Source organism: Balaenoptera musculus, chromosome 20 (genome assembly GCF_009873245.2).
Source record: "Balaenoptera musculus isolate JJ_BM4_2016_0621 chromosome 20, mBalMus1.pri.v3, whole genome shotgun sequence".
Taxonomy (NCBI): domain Eukaryota; kingdom Metazoa; phylum Chordata; class Mammalia; order Artiodactyla; family Balaenopteridae; genus Balaenoptera; species Balaenoptera musculus.
In genome coordinates this window covers 2,033,800-2,047,298 of record NC_045804.1, presented here as the reverse complement: position 1 = coordinate 2,047,298, position 13,499 = coordinate 2,033,800, and the positions used below count along the sequence as shown (strand labels likewise).

Sequence of the window (13,499 nt, the reverse complement as noted above, 5' to 3'; positions counted from 1 at the left end):
AAATTATCTCCACGTCCATTGAGGATTTGAGGGGGGACTGTGGGAGAAGTTGCTTGCTTTTGTCAATGTCGATCAATATTCGCTTACATTTCTGTGGCCTTAAACTTCCCTATATTACTTTTGTCCTTAAGGAGAGTCAAAGGGAATATTTTGGCAGAAAAGCAAAAGTCTTTCTCACCAATCTGTCCTACAAACAATTTTGAGCTTGAGTTCTGTGCCATTATATGTCAGAAAAACACATTTACTGACCAGGAATGATCTTGGGCATTTAACAGAGGTTTGATGGGGACTAGTGACCTTGCTGTATTCGGCGCTAACAGAGTAGTTTCGTGTGGTTGGTTGAACGTGACAGTTGTGATACCTATTCATCACTGCCTTTTAATACTTGAGATCTCAAGTGAGGTTTGTGGGCTGTAACAGGAGGGGAGCTACACTTACAAGTGTTGAAACCGGACCCCAGAGGCAGAGAACCTTCACCCAAACTGCATTGTAAATGTCAAGGCAAGGATTTTAATACGTGTATATACCAGGGCTAAAAATAGAACGTGGAAGACTCATTAGCCAGGGTGCGTTGGAATTGCACTCCAAGTTCTATTGTGAGAGATAGTCACTCATTACCTTAAGTGAGACAGTGCCCTGATGATGTGAGGACACATTAAAAAGTACCTGCTACGATGTGCAGGGCCAACCAACGCTCCAGATTTCAGTGCAGAATTAGAACGAGCAGCAAAGGAAAAAAAAACCGGGAGGGACCTTGCCAATTGTTTCCCTCTTGCACAGACAAGCCCCCCTTGTTTGCAGCCACAACCCAGCCAGTATTGAAAAGCCAGAGCTTTCTAGACATATGTGGATGCCACCCTACCAGTAATTACTTAGCCTCATTAACTGCTATCCAGAATAATTGTAGCAGTAAACCAATCTGCCTCACCGGGAGCCGTGCAGGTAATAAACTAACCAAATCAGCATTTCCTCCCCAGTGGCCCAGAGGAGCCCATTAGTCTGAGTGAGTGATTTTTTTATTTTAAACCACCACACTAATAAGTCCTGGTATGAAGTCAGAACGTATCTTTCTGTAACTTGAGCTCGTCACCGATAGGAGTTAGGACACGGCCTGCCTTTTCCTCCGCAGCACGTCTCGTTTTGATTTCAGTGGCAGATGGAGCTTATACACTGTTTTGAATGTTTCAGGTTCTCGATCGGTATTTGTCCGCGGGACGTCAACATGTAGTTGACACGATGGGTAGGCTGTGCTGTCCTCGTGCTGTCACGAAGCTTTCTGCAGACCTCCTCGACGAGCTGCTCTTCCCTCCCTTCCTCTCTTTTCCCCCTCGCAATGTAACTGAGTGGGGCAGCAATCCAAGTTAAAAATGCAATCGGGGAAAATATCTCTGTTGGGCCATTGGCCGCTGATCACAGCGAGCGGTCCAACACGTTTGGCGCCTCTCTTGACTGGCGAAGAGGAGGGCACACAGGGAGCCCGGGAAGTGGGGTCGTCACTATTTCAGACCTTAAGCCAACAAGCCAGACGAAGCCTTTTCCTTTCAAAGCAGTGGTGGAGGGCGGTGCTTACCTGGAGCCCAGGTTCATGCTGTTGCTGCCCTTACATCTTAGAGGCTGAGCTCTGGGCTCCTTCCCCGCCCAGCAGCTGCCCTGAGCCAGACAGCATCTGTCCTTTGACATGTCAAAGCCGGTCACCTTGGCTTGGCCGTTTGCCCTCATATCTTTGGTCGGTTCCTCTGTAACCCTCTGGTCTGACAGTCAAGGTCAGACAGGGTCATGCCTGCCTGGTGTAAGAACTCCGGCAGCTACAGCACACATGCAAGTTTTCCACTCTCTGCTTTTCTTTCTTGACCTCATTCTCAGGTATCAAGAAGGTTATATTTTCCTGCACTTACCGAGTCAGCATTTCTCAAACACGTGTGTGTACCTGTGTCTTTCCCTCCATCGGATGCCCCTGTCTTCCGCCTTCACACCTCCACCGCTTGCCTTTGCTGAAGAAAGGCTGGCCCTGAGTCTCCCTTTGAAAATCACAGCAAAAACACAGCTTTGCAAAAATGACAGCTGTTTGAGGGAAGTAAATTGGCTCCGGTTTTTCCCGGAGAAGCTATGAGAAGATCCAGAAGCCAAAGCAGTTGTAGGAGAGCGGCAGAGGAGGGCGGGGCCGGGGGGGGGGATGCCAGAAGAGACGGGCAAGAATTCAGCTGGGCATGAGAGTGGTCTGGTCTAGGAATTGCTGGAGAAAAAGCTTCTTCCCACCGTGGCATCCGGGAAATAGGAAATAAAATCTCCTTATTCTCACTCCCTCCTTTTTATCTCTTTCCTGCTTATCTCACGCTGGCCCCAGATCTTTTGGAGCGCAGAGTTATTGAGAACAGGCAGTTCAGCTCACAGAGCAGATAAAAGCCCAGGGTCTCACTCAGGGATGCCGGCCATTTGTCATTCACCCAGAGTCAGCAGGACCTGGGCCCCTTGTTCAATTCTTCCGCCAGTGATGCCAGGCTGAGAAAGGAAATGAGCCTCCTGGGATTTGAAGAGGGACCTCAGTCACCACCTGTATGTGGTTAGCAGAACAAGTGGGAATCTGGACTTCCATTTCTCTTTTCTCCCAATTAGAGCCTTGCTTGGCCGGTTGGGAAAAGCTATGATTGTAGTGGTTTCTGAATCCCTGGATTTGTAGCTGGAGGAAACCTCTCCACTCTTCTCAGAGCCAAAAGCTTCAAGCAGAGGGTTTCAGAGAGAGCTCATCCAGAGGCCGTTTCCAGGTTCCTGCTCCCTCACTTCAAAGCTCAGGTCGCATTGCGGTCAGCACAGCAGAGACCTAAACCAGGGAGGGTACCAGTGTTCATCCAAGGAGGACGGCACTTCCGGTCTCCAGCTGCATCAGAATGAAGCCCGTGGGCCAAGAACTGAAAGATGCTCATCAGCTGTTCCATTGGTCCCAACCGCCGACAGCCCCCTTTTACCCCAAACAAATTCTCATCCATCTGGGAACTCCACTGGGTAGTTCTCTGCATGCAAATCATCCTACCTGAGACATGGTTGGTAGGTGCCAGGTACTTGACATACACTTGCTAACTCAGGCCTCACAATTTCCTGAGAAGTAGGTGCAAGATTCCAAGATGCGCCCCCTAGAGGCCAGGCCCTGGGTGTACACACACCTCATTATCCAATCCAATGCTAATCTAGGTACTGCAGTAAAGGGAATTTACAGATGTAATTAAAGTCCCAGACCGGTTGACCTTGGGATAGGGAGATTACCCAGGTATGCCGGACCTAATCACATGAGCCCTTTAAAAGCAGAGTTTTCTCTGGCTGGTCAAAGAAGAGGAGGTCAGAGACTCCACGTATGATAAGGGTTGGATGTCCCGTTGCTGACTTGGAGATGGAGGGGCCATGTGGCAGGAGAGATGAGTGACCCTCAGGGTCTAAGGTGGGCCCCAGTCGACAGCCAGCCAGGAAACAGGGACCTCAGTCCTACAGCCACAAGAAATGAATACTGTCAACAGCGAGAGTGAGCACGGAAGCAGATCCTTCCCCAGAATCTCCAGGCAAGAACTCTACCTAGCTGATGACAACTTCACCCTTGTAAAGCCTGTGCAGGGAACTCAGTCCCGCTGAGCTGGATTTCTGCCCTATAGCTCAGGGAGCTAATCAGTGGGTATTGTTTAAAGCCACAAGGTTGGAAAACTAATTCAGCACTGTGTTTACTTCATTTTATGGAGGAAACGGGGGATGGGAAGGTGGTTATAACTTGCCTTCTTAAGTCAGGCAGCTAGCAAACCTCAGGCAGCCTTTGCACCCAGAGGGTCTGGCTCTAGAATCCATGCTCTCTGACCAGCAGCTCTCACCCTCTGCATCCTTGGACGTCCACAGGTGCTCGCTTTTTCTCTCCTGGAAAGGCTTTTCCGACTGCTTCCACCCACTCTGGTCCCTCCCTGACTAGACTCATCCTCTCCATATACCATCACGTTCATTGTTACGACCGTGCAGCTTCATGGCAGCTGTCGTGTGAGCATGAATGGCCACTTGCTCCCAGCATGAAAAGCCCCCAGCTTGCACACGGTTGCACGAATACATCTGTTTCATGGTTCCCCATAGGGGAGAGCCAGAGTAAATATCTGTGGGACAAACAATGGGGGACAGACGACCTCAGGATTTGGGGGCCGTTAGTCAATGGCCTGTTAGCCCCTATGGGAGAGAAGAAGCCTTGAACAAAAACAATCTTAACCGTAAAATTATCCCACCTATACCCTGGCTCTTCCTCCCTCTAAAAGTCAAAGGCAAAGCCAGCCTACTGAGACATCCTGGGATTTGGATCTGGGGTGCCCTCCCTACTGCAGTAGCGTAAATAAAATCAGTTTCCAAAACAAGAAAGCCCTGAAGGAAAGTTGAGGAGGTGCCGTTTGCCAAGAAGAGAGAATTTCCTCAGCTTCCTGAACTTTCTGAGGAAGAGCAGCCAAAAAGTCATGCATTCAAGAAAAGTGGGAACCACAGAGAGACCCTGACTCAGCCAAAGCAACCCCCACTCACCCCTTGGTAGGTGCTGACCTGTGTTTTCCTTGTGATTATTCATTAAACTGGAGGGCGATGAGAACCTGTGGATTCTGCTGAAGTCGGCTTTCTCGTGGCTAAAAGCCGAGTGAGGACTTCCCTGGTGGCGCAGTGGTTGAGAATCTGCCTGCCAATGCAGGGGACACGGGTTCGAGCCCTGGTCTGGGAAGATCCCACATGCCGCGGAGCAACTAGGCCCGTGAGCCACAACTACTGAGCCTGCGCGTCTGGAGCCTGTGCTCCGCAACAAGAGAGGCCGCGACAGTGAGAGGCCCGCGCACCGCGATGAAGACTGGCTCCCGCTTGCCGCAACTAGAGAAAGCCCTCGCACAGAAACGAAAACCCAACACAGCCATAAGTAAATAAATAAATAAATAAATAAAATAAATTTTTTAAAAAAAGAAAAATAATTAGAAATGGACTGCTTACCTTTAAAAAAAAATAAAAAATAAAAAATAAAAGCCGAGTGAGAATTCTAAACAGCTGCAGCTTTAGTGGAGCAGAAATTCCTAGGAGTGAGAGCGTCTGCGCACCTGTTATTACAGGCAGGCACACACGTATATGCCTAAGGAAAACCATAGCACGGAAAAAGAAAAGGCCTAGTTCTTTTTATGGCCTGACAGTTGGCAGGATGTCCTGTGGTTGAAGCGTGAAATCAAGACAGAACTGAGTTTGAGTGCCTTGGAGATGCCAACATCCAAGACTGTCGATCCCTGGAGGCTGACCTTGGAAGCCAAGAACTGGAGACCGCCGGCATCATCGGGCTTGAGCAAGAGGCAGAGTTAAGAACCAGAAAAGGGCCTATTTGATCAGATTCTCTAGTAACAAACCAGGTAAATTTGGGAAGCCACAGGGGATAGAAAATAGCGCAGGACTATGGTTCCCAAGAAGCCAGGAACCTGTAATAAAATTCAGCAAAATGTGGGGAGTAGAGAGAAACCTGTAATAAAATTTCAGCAAAATGTGGAGAGTAGAGAGAAACTTGAGGAGTCGTTGGCACAGGGGCAGATGAACTGAGGCGCTGGACCATAAAAAACAAGATGGCCTGGGGAGAGATGGGAATTTAGACAGCTTGGGAGAAGTGGATGGGTTAGAAAAGAGCTCTGCTGGCAGAAGAAGACCAGAGCTGTTCAGCCCTGGGAAGTCAAGTTCAGCTCTCAGAGAGCAGACTTGCCTTCAGCTGTCTGTACCTGGGTCAAGCTCTGTAGTTCGTGGGTAAGTACTTTTCGTGATGGTCACCAAAACGGAGCCTGTATGGAGGGACAGATTCTCTCTCCTGGCCAATGCAGTCATCCCGGTTTCGTCAATTTCAATGGGCTTTCTATTTTTCTGATTCATTTTCTTCAGTGGCTGAAGAGTGACAAATCCTGTAGGGAAAGTGTGTTTATCTGCACTCACAGCCCAGCTCATGTTTTTTTCACTCTGAGTTAAAGAATTCTGCACAACCAGCGGCTGCTTATTTATGCCTTCTGTGCTCCTCTTGAGCACTCAGAGACGCTAGGGGAAGTCAGACTGACCAGCCACAATTCCATCATCAAGTCAAGCCCTGATGAACCACCCTTTCGTTGCAGGATTTTTTGTGTTTTTTTTTTTAAACTGGGGTCATTGGATCCTACTGAGTCCAAGTGATGAGGTCTCTATTTCCCTTAAATTTTATGCATACGTTGCATTCTGTGCATATGTTTATTTTCTTAGGAAACAGTACATTGTATTTGCAAAGTGTTGCCTACACTCATCAGAGTACTTTGATGTCAAATGACAGAAACCCAACTCCAACCAACGCAAGCAGTTAAAGGAAATGTAGAGAATCAAGTAACCAAAATTCGGTGAAGTCAGCTGTCTCTACTCTCCCTACGCTTAGTTCTTCCTCTTGTTGTAATCCCCTCTTGCGGTTTCAAGCCCCAAAAACCCTGGGACCAGAGAGAGAAAAGGGCTTCTAAAATTTCCGAAAAGAAAGATCCCGGGCAAAGCCACTGATTGGCCAGGCCTGGGGATACAACTAGGCTCTAGAGGGTTATGATTGGTCCAGTTCTGAAGAGGATGCCCAGGCTTCAACCAATCACTGACGCCGGGGAGGTGGAGTCATTGGAAACTCTCCACTGAGCTCTCCATTCAAGCCACGTGGCTCAGTGTGGGAAGAGCAGTTCCCCCAAACCTGGCTGGGTGCCCAGACCTCAAGTGACCCAGAAGAACTTATGTGACCAGAGTGATGCTAGAAAGTTTCTCAACTTGTGTTTGCTGCAGTTTCTGACTCTTATAGCCACTGTTCTGGAGTTTTAATCAGACTTTTTAAAAACAAATTCATTCGTAACAGATTCCTAATGTGCAGAACTTTTACACCAACCATTAAAATACCGCAAGAAGATAGGAATCTTTATTTGGGCTTTCTCTTAAATTAAATCAGCCGTGCTCTCTTCATGGAAACCTAAAGAAGGAATTCATGTGGACCCATTAATGGGCTCGTGTCTCCTTCTCCCGAAACTCAACTGAGAACCAAGATGCCTGAGTGTTAATTCCAAGAGAAACACTTGCCTTCTCCAGGCCTACGTTCCTCCTTTTGACATGAAGAGGGTGAGTCTGTGGTTCCCAAGGGCTCTGACAGCTGTTTTCCAAGCTCTGCACATCTTCAACCAGGATTTCTTCTGAGTGAACATATGGGACAAGCATTTTCCCAGTGTGTTTCATGAACTTCCAGAGTCCTTGGAGGTGCTTCACAGGTTCTGCAAATGATTGATTGAATTTGCATTTTGAAAGTATATACTTTAAGGCAATTTCGATGTAATATGAGAAAATGCACACCTGATTGTGTTATGCACACTGTAGCGCACTGAGCCTGCCACGGGTAATTTATGTGGACAGATGACTTTCCTCCCATCTTTGTTTCATTGAGGAGTGTCCTGACATTGCAAGGAGAGCTGTTAAAAACTGTCTCCTGGTCCCAGTGACTTCTGTGTGTTTATCAGGATTTTTTACACTCTGCTCCCAAAATAATATGCAGAAATTAAGTGGGTACTGAAATAAGACTATCCTGTCCTCCATTACCCCCCCCATTTTGAGTGCTTGAGTTCATAATCCTATTATCCCTCTTGTTCCTATTAACTTTTAAAAATAATTTTACATATTTGACCATATAAATTCAATTTATACCAAAAAGTTAAAAGTTTGACCTATTTTATACATTGGGGATTCTGTGTAAGATTTCTTTTGAAAAGAAAGTTCCACTTCTAGAAAAAATTTGAAAACCACTGATTTGGCATATACAGAAATAGAGTAGATTTCTTTCCTCTTTTTCTAAAATCGATGTGCCTACAACCCAAGCCTCCTGCTCCCCTCGTCTCCCAGCCCCAGCTATTATCACTCATTCTCTCTGATAACCAAGCCCCCACCATGACTTTGCCAACGCTTCTGGCCACTCGAGCATAAAAGAGGAACTTTTAGGCCCTGTGTACTCTTTGCTTTTGTTTCCTAACAAATCACTCCAATACTTAGTGACTTAAAACAAGAACCATTTACTTAACTCATGATTCTGCAGGTGAGCGATTTGGGCTGGGCTCAGCCAAGCAGTTCTTCTAGTCTCTGCTGGGCTCCCTCAGGCATCCATGGTCTACATCTGGGATGTACTTCCTCCTATGGAGTCCCGTGTCTAGGACCTGGGCTGAGATGATGATCTCGGCTCCACGTGGCCTCTCATCCCCCAGTCCAGCCAATCGGTCTTGTTCACGTGGTAGCAGCAGGGTACCGAGAGAGAGCGGAAGTGTGCGTAGCCTCTTGAGGTCCTGGACAAAACCTGACGAATGTCACTTCTGCAACATTCGATTGGCCCCAGTAGATCCAAGGCCACCTGGGGAGATGCAGGTACCATGGCCATCGAAGTGGAGGTGGTCTGCACAACTTCGTACTCTTCTAATGAGCAAAGGCTTGAGGGTAGTCTTTTCTCCTGGTGAGTTGTTGGGTGGTGGACAGGCAACTGTCAGGGGTCAGAGCCCTTCCTGTGTGTCAATGGGAAAAATAATATAACCCTTCACAAATCTAGTGAAGCGTCTATGGACTGAACTGTGTCCCCACAAATTGTGCTGACTTAGGCTCGGCTCCGCCTCAGTGCCCAGGGCAGGGTGCTGAAAGCCATCTCTGAAACTGTCTCCCTCCTCCCGGTATGGTCCTTCCAGCCTCTAGAGGCCTCTCGGCCTCCCTGACTCCCAGACAAGATGGGCTCAATCCTTTCCTTGGGGCCACGTGTTTAGCTCTTCAGTTATTCTCTTTTCAACCTATCTATTTATGGATAGACTTTAAGCTCCACCTTCTTCTGCAGACCATCCTTGAGGTCAAAAGCTGAAAACTGGCCCTTTGTCTCTCTTTGCATTCCTCCTATAGTAACCCTAGTCCTCCCCAAGGCCACAGATGCTCTGATTGAGTGGAATGAGTACACAGCATCCTCTCACAAGGATCTTAAAGCTTGTTTTATACATTTTTAAACACTTTCATATCAACCAACCTTTTGTATTAACCAACATAATACTTAGAACAATAACGAAGGTTTGTTCTTCCTTATCAGGTGTATTAAGAGCCTGTATTTTATAAACAAATTTCCAAAGGCCATTATCTGTCCATTTATCTATAAGGCATCTGTGAAAATAATTGTTAATATTAACACCATGAATAGGCAGAGTCCTTTCTACTTCCTGAAGCTCTTTAAACAAGCTATAATTAGTTCATTACTGAAAAAGATTGGGCTTTGCAGCCAGTAAGAGGTTGACCGGCGTATCCCCATGGAAAGATGTCCAGTCAATCCATATTTTATTATAAAGCAGTATCCCCTGGCATTGCCCCAGGCTGGCGAGGCTTCAGTGAGCTCCGTGTAGGACCCCTGATGAAAAAACTCGGCAAGAACCACAAGTGCTGCCTTGTCCTGAGACCCTCAAGAGGCCAGACCTGTCAGAGAACTCTCCACTGAAATGGACAAAAACGCCGTCAGTGCAACTCGATGCCCTCAAAGCAACACAGGGAAAAGTGTGTGCTCCCTGTTTATTATAATCAGTATGTTATTATAATATAATGGTGAGAAGCTGAGATCTTCTCATGTAATTTGCTATTAAAAAATTAAATATGCCATCCAGGATGGGTTTTCTGCGACAAACTTTTCTGCCTCAGTAACCTGGACCCCTTTCAGAGATCCCTTTATGAGCTGCACAGCAACAGCTGGAAGCCTGAGACATCCCACTTCTAGGAAGCTGGAAGTCAAGTCTTTAAGCCATCAGATCTCTTGGCATTTCCTGAGCAGGGTCTAAAAAGAGAATTCAGTCCCTGTATTTGTTTCCTAGGGCTACCGTGACAGATTGCCACTGTTTAAGTCACTCTTGGTGGCTTGAAACAACGTAAACTTATTCTTTCACAATTCTGGAGGCTGCGATCTGAAATCGAGGTGTGGGCAGGGTAGCAGGCCTTCCAGAGTCTCTATGGGAGAATCCATTCTGTGCCTCTTCCAACTTCTTTGTCTGCCAGCGTCCCTCGGCTTGTGGTTGCATCACTCCAGCTCCGGCCTCCTTGATCACATAACCTCCTCTTCTATCTCTGTCTCTCTCCTCTAAGGACACACGTCGTGGATTTAGGACTCACCTGGTAATCCAAGACAATCTCATCTCAAGAGCCTTACTTACCTCTGCACACTCTCTTTTTCCAAAGAAGGTCACTTTCACAGGTTTCGGAGATTAGGTCACAGACGTATCTTTTGGTGGAGCACCGTGCGGCCCACCACAGTCGTGTCTCACGATGACCATAAAGGCCATGCAGGTGCCATTTTATTTTTATTATTTTAAGAAGACTTGTATCGTTTACCTAAAAGATTTACGTAAAAGGAGTATTTTATCGTTTACATTACAGATCTTGCCTTCTCTGCTAGAGCTTCTGATAGACATTGAGGGGCAGTGCATTTAGGATGAAACGCTTGGCAGTGCCTGGAATGTAGGTCGTCAGGGGTGTCATTCGGAACAGAGAAATAGATCTAGTGATTAGCTGAACTTGGACATAGGAACAAAGGTTCTTTACGAAGGTCGCGGAGTCAAACGGGATCAGTGAGTGAACTCAAGCCACGGACCTCTGTCCAGAGAGGGGCCGAAAGGCCGAGAGCAGGCTGGACTCGCCTCGGACAATTCTTTTGGACCTGCTGTGACAGGTGAGCCAGCGGGTAATCAGTGCATCAAACCGTGTGCCGTGGACTGCGACTGCAAAATGTTTCGCTGGGAAAATATTGAAAATAGATGATAAGCCAGTGCCCACCTTAGGTATTAAAAAAACATCAATATGGGGCTTCCCTGGTGGCGCAGTGGTTGAGAATGCCTGCCGATGCAGGGGACACGGGTTCGAGCCCTGGTCTGGGAAGATCCCACGTGCCGCGGAGCAACTGGGCCCATGAGCCACAACTACTGAGCCTGCGCGTCTGGAGCCTGTGCTCCGCAGCAAGAGAGGCCGCAATAGTGAGAGGCCCGCGCACCGCGATGAAGAGTGGCCCCCGCTTGCCGCAACTGGAGAAAGCCCTCGCACAGAAACGAAGACCCAACACAGCCAAAAAAATAAATTAATTAATTAAAAAAAAAAAAAACCATCAATAAAGCAACCATTGGAGGCCTAACGTGAGCAGTGTAACTTACCAGGGACCACTCTGGGTTAAACTCATTGCAAACTGTACACCCCAGGTAACTGGATGAGGTGGCGTTCTGTTCTGTTAGGAGCTGTAAATCCATCGAAAGGTCTGGGAGGGTCGGCCAAAAACGATGATCTTGGATTTATAGCAATTGATCTGCAGCCCTTCTTTTTGGCAGGAACCAAGCTAGCAGTCTGTTTAGGCTACTTGTAATTTGTGATATTAAAACCACTTTATCTGCATCTATGAAAATGCTTCTTCCTCACTCTCCGGGCAGGGGACGCTGTGCCTAACGCACCCAAAATGTTTTTTTAATTATTTATTTATTTATTTATTTTTGGCTGTACTGGGTCTTCTTTGCTGCACACGGGCTTTATCTAGTTGTGGTGAGCGGGGGCTACTCTTTCGTTGCGGTGCGCAGGCTTCTCATTGCAGTGGCTTCTCTTGTTGCAGAGCACGGGCTCTAGGCACGCAGGGCTTCAGTAGTTGTGGCACATGGGCTCAGTAGTTGTGGCTCGCGGGCTCTAGAGCACAGGCTCAGTAGTTGTGGCGCACGGGCTTAGTTGCTCAGCGGCATGTGGGATCTTCCCGGACCAGGGCTCAAACCCGTGTCCCCTGCATTGGCAGGAGGATTCTTAACCACTGCACCACCAGGGAAGCCCCCCAAAAATGTTACTTACTCATTAAGGTATAAGTAAACAACCAGGTGGGCCAGAACATTGGGCCCCACTGGAGATGATCTGCTGACTCTTGTCCTTCAGGTCAACTTGCAAAACTGCCCACTCAGAGAGATATTTCCTGCCCTCCCACATAAGGGATCCCAGGACCCTCTTTTACCAACTCCTGCTTTACTTTCATCAGGGCTCTTAACACATGCCCTCTTGTTTATTGATATGCTTTGCGTGTATCCTCACTGGGTTGTCAGCTTTTTAAGGATGGATTGAATCGAGTGGATATAGCCATGTCCTGATCCCCAGAACGTGTCACCGTTACCTTCTTTGAAAAAAATTCTTTGCAGGTGCAGTTAAGGATCTTGACGTGAGGAGATCCTGCTGGATTGTGTGGGTGGGCCCCAAATCCTATGACACGTGTCTTTGTAAGAGAAAAGCAGAGCGAGAGTAGACACAGACAGAAAAGGAGGAGACTTTGTGACCAAGAAGGCAGAGGCTGGAGTGACGTGGCCGCAAGCCAAGGGACACCAGCAGCCACCGGAACGGGAAGAGGCAGAGAACGGATTCTCCCCTGCAGCCCCCAGAAGGAGCACGGCCTGGCCCACGCCACGGTTTCAGACTCCTGGGCCCCAGAGCTCTGAGATCTGTAAAGCCCCCAAGTTTGAGGTCATTTGTTAGGGCCACCACAGGAAATGAACAGAAGGCGGGATGCTTGTTTGCTTCTTGGGCAGTGTAACCCCGGGGTCTAAAATGCTGCTTGTGTATAGCAGGTGCTTACTGAGTGTCTGGTAAACGAATGAATAAGGGAGCACCTCGGGGGCTTTGCAGTTGGGCAGCTCTGGGTTTCAATCCTGACTCTGCCTCTGAAGCACTGGGAGGCCTGAAGCGCGTTTCCTCCCGCCTCTGTTTCCTGCCCTGTAAAGTGGGCGCATACCTCCCCCTGGGGGTGTCGGGAGGGCAGAGTGAGGTCACGTGTGTAACACACGGGGTGGTGCGCCTGCTTCCTGCGGCCCTGAGTCACCAGTAGGTAAGGGACCACTAGTTAGTTGTTATTGTTGTACGCTCCGTATGGGTTACCTGATAGCCGCCAACAGCCAGCCGCGTTCATCGATGTTTGATGCCCAGTTGGGTGGAGGGGAGGAGGAAGAAACAGCCTTTGTGGTCCCCAGACGCCAGGGAAAAGCACCCGCGCTTCCGGCCCAGCCCCTGGCCTGCCTGGCCTCAGCCTCAGGTTCTGCTGCCAGAGAGAAAGTGCGCGTGTTCACCTCTCCGCAGTCACTCTGACCTCAGATACCCAGAGCTTGCGGGCGGGGGAAGACACAGACCTGGGGCAGCCTGCAGTTAGTCTACCGATGTCCGAAATTCTATCCCCACGTACGTGCGTGTGCGCACACACACACACGTACACAGACGCCTCCACATACACACACACACACACACACATACCTATGCACATCCATACACACCTCCACACACACACATATATACACACATCTGCACGTCCACACACACACACATACACACACGCATACATACACATGTCCGCATACACACACATGCCTCTACACACATACACATGTACACACATATCCACACGCATCCACACACACATACACACATCTGCACGTCCACACACACAC

General features: G+C 48.3%; 1 protein-coding gene across 3 annotated transcripts in view; it reads left to right on the top strand.

Moving 5' to 3' along the window:
* Positions 1-13,499, top strand: part of FAM20A (FAM20A golgi associated secretory pathway pseudokinase) — a 51,456-nt gene that overhangs the window by 2,177 nt on the left and 35,780 nt on the right. The window lies entirely within an intron of this gene.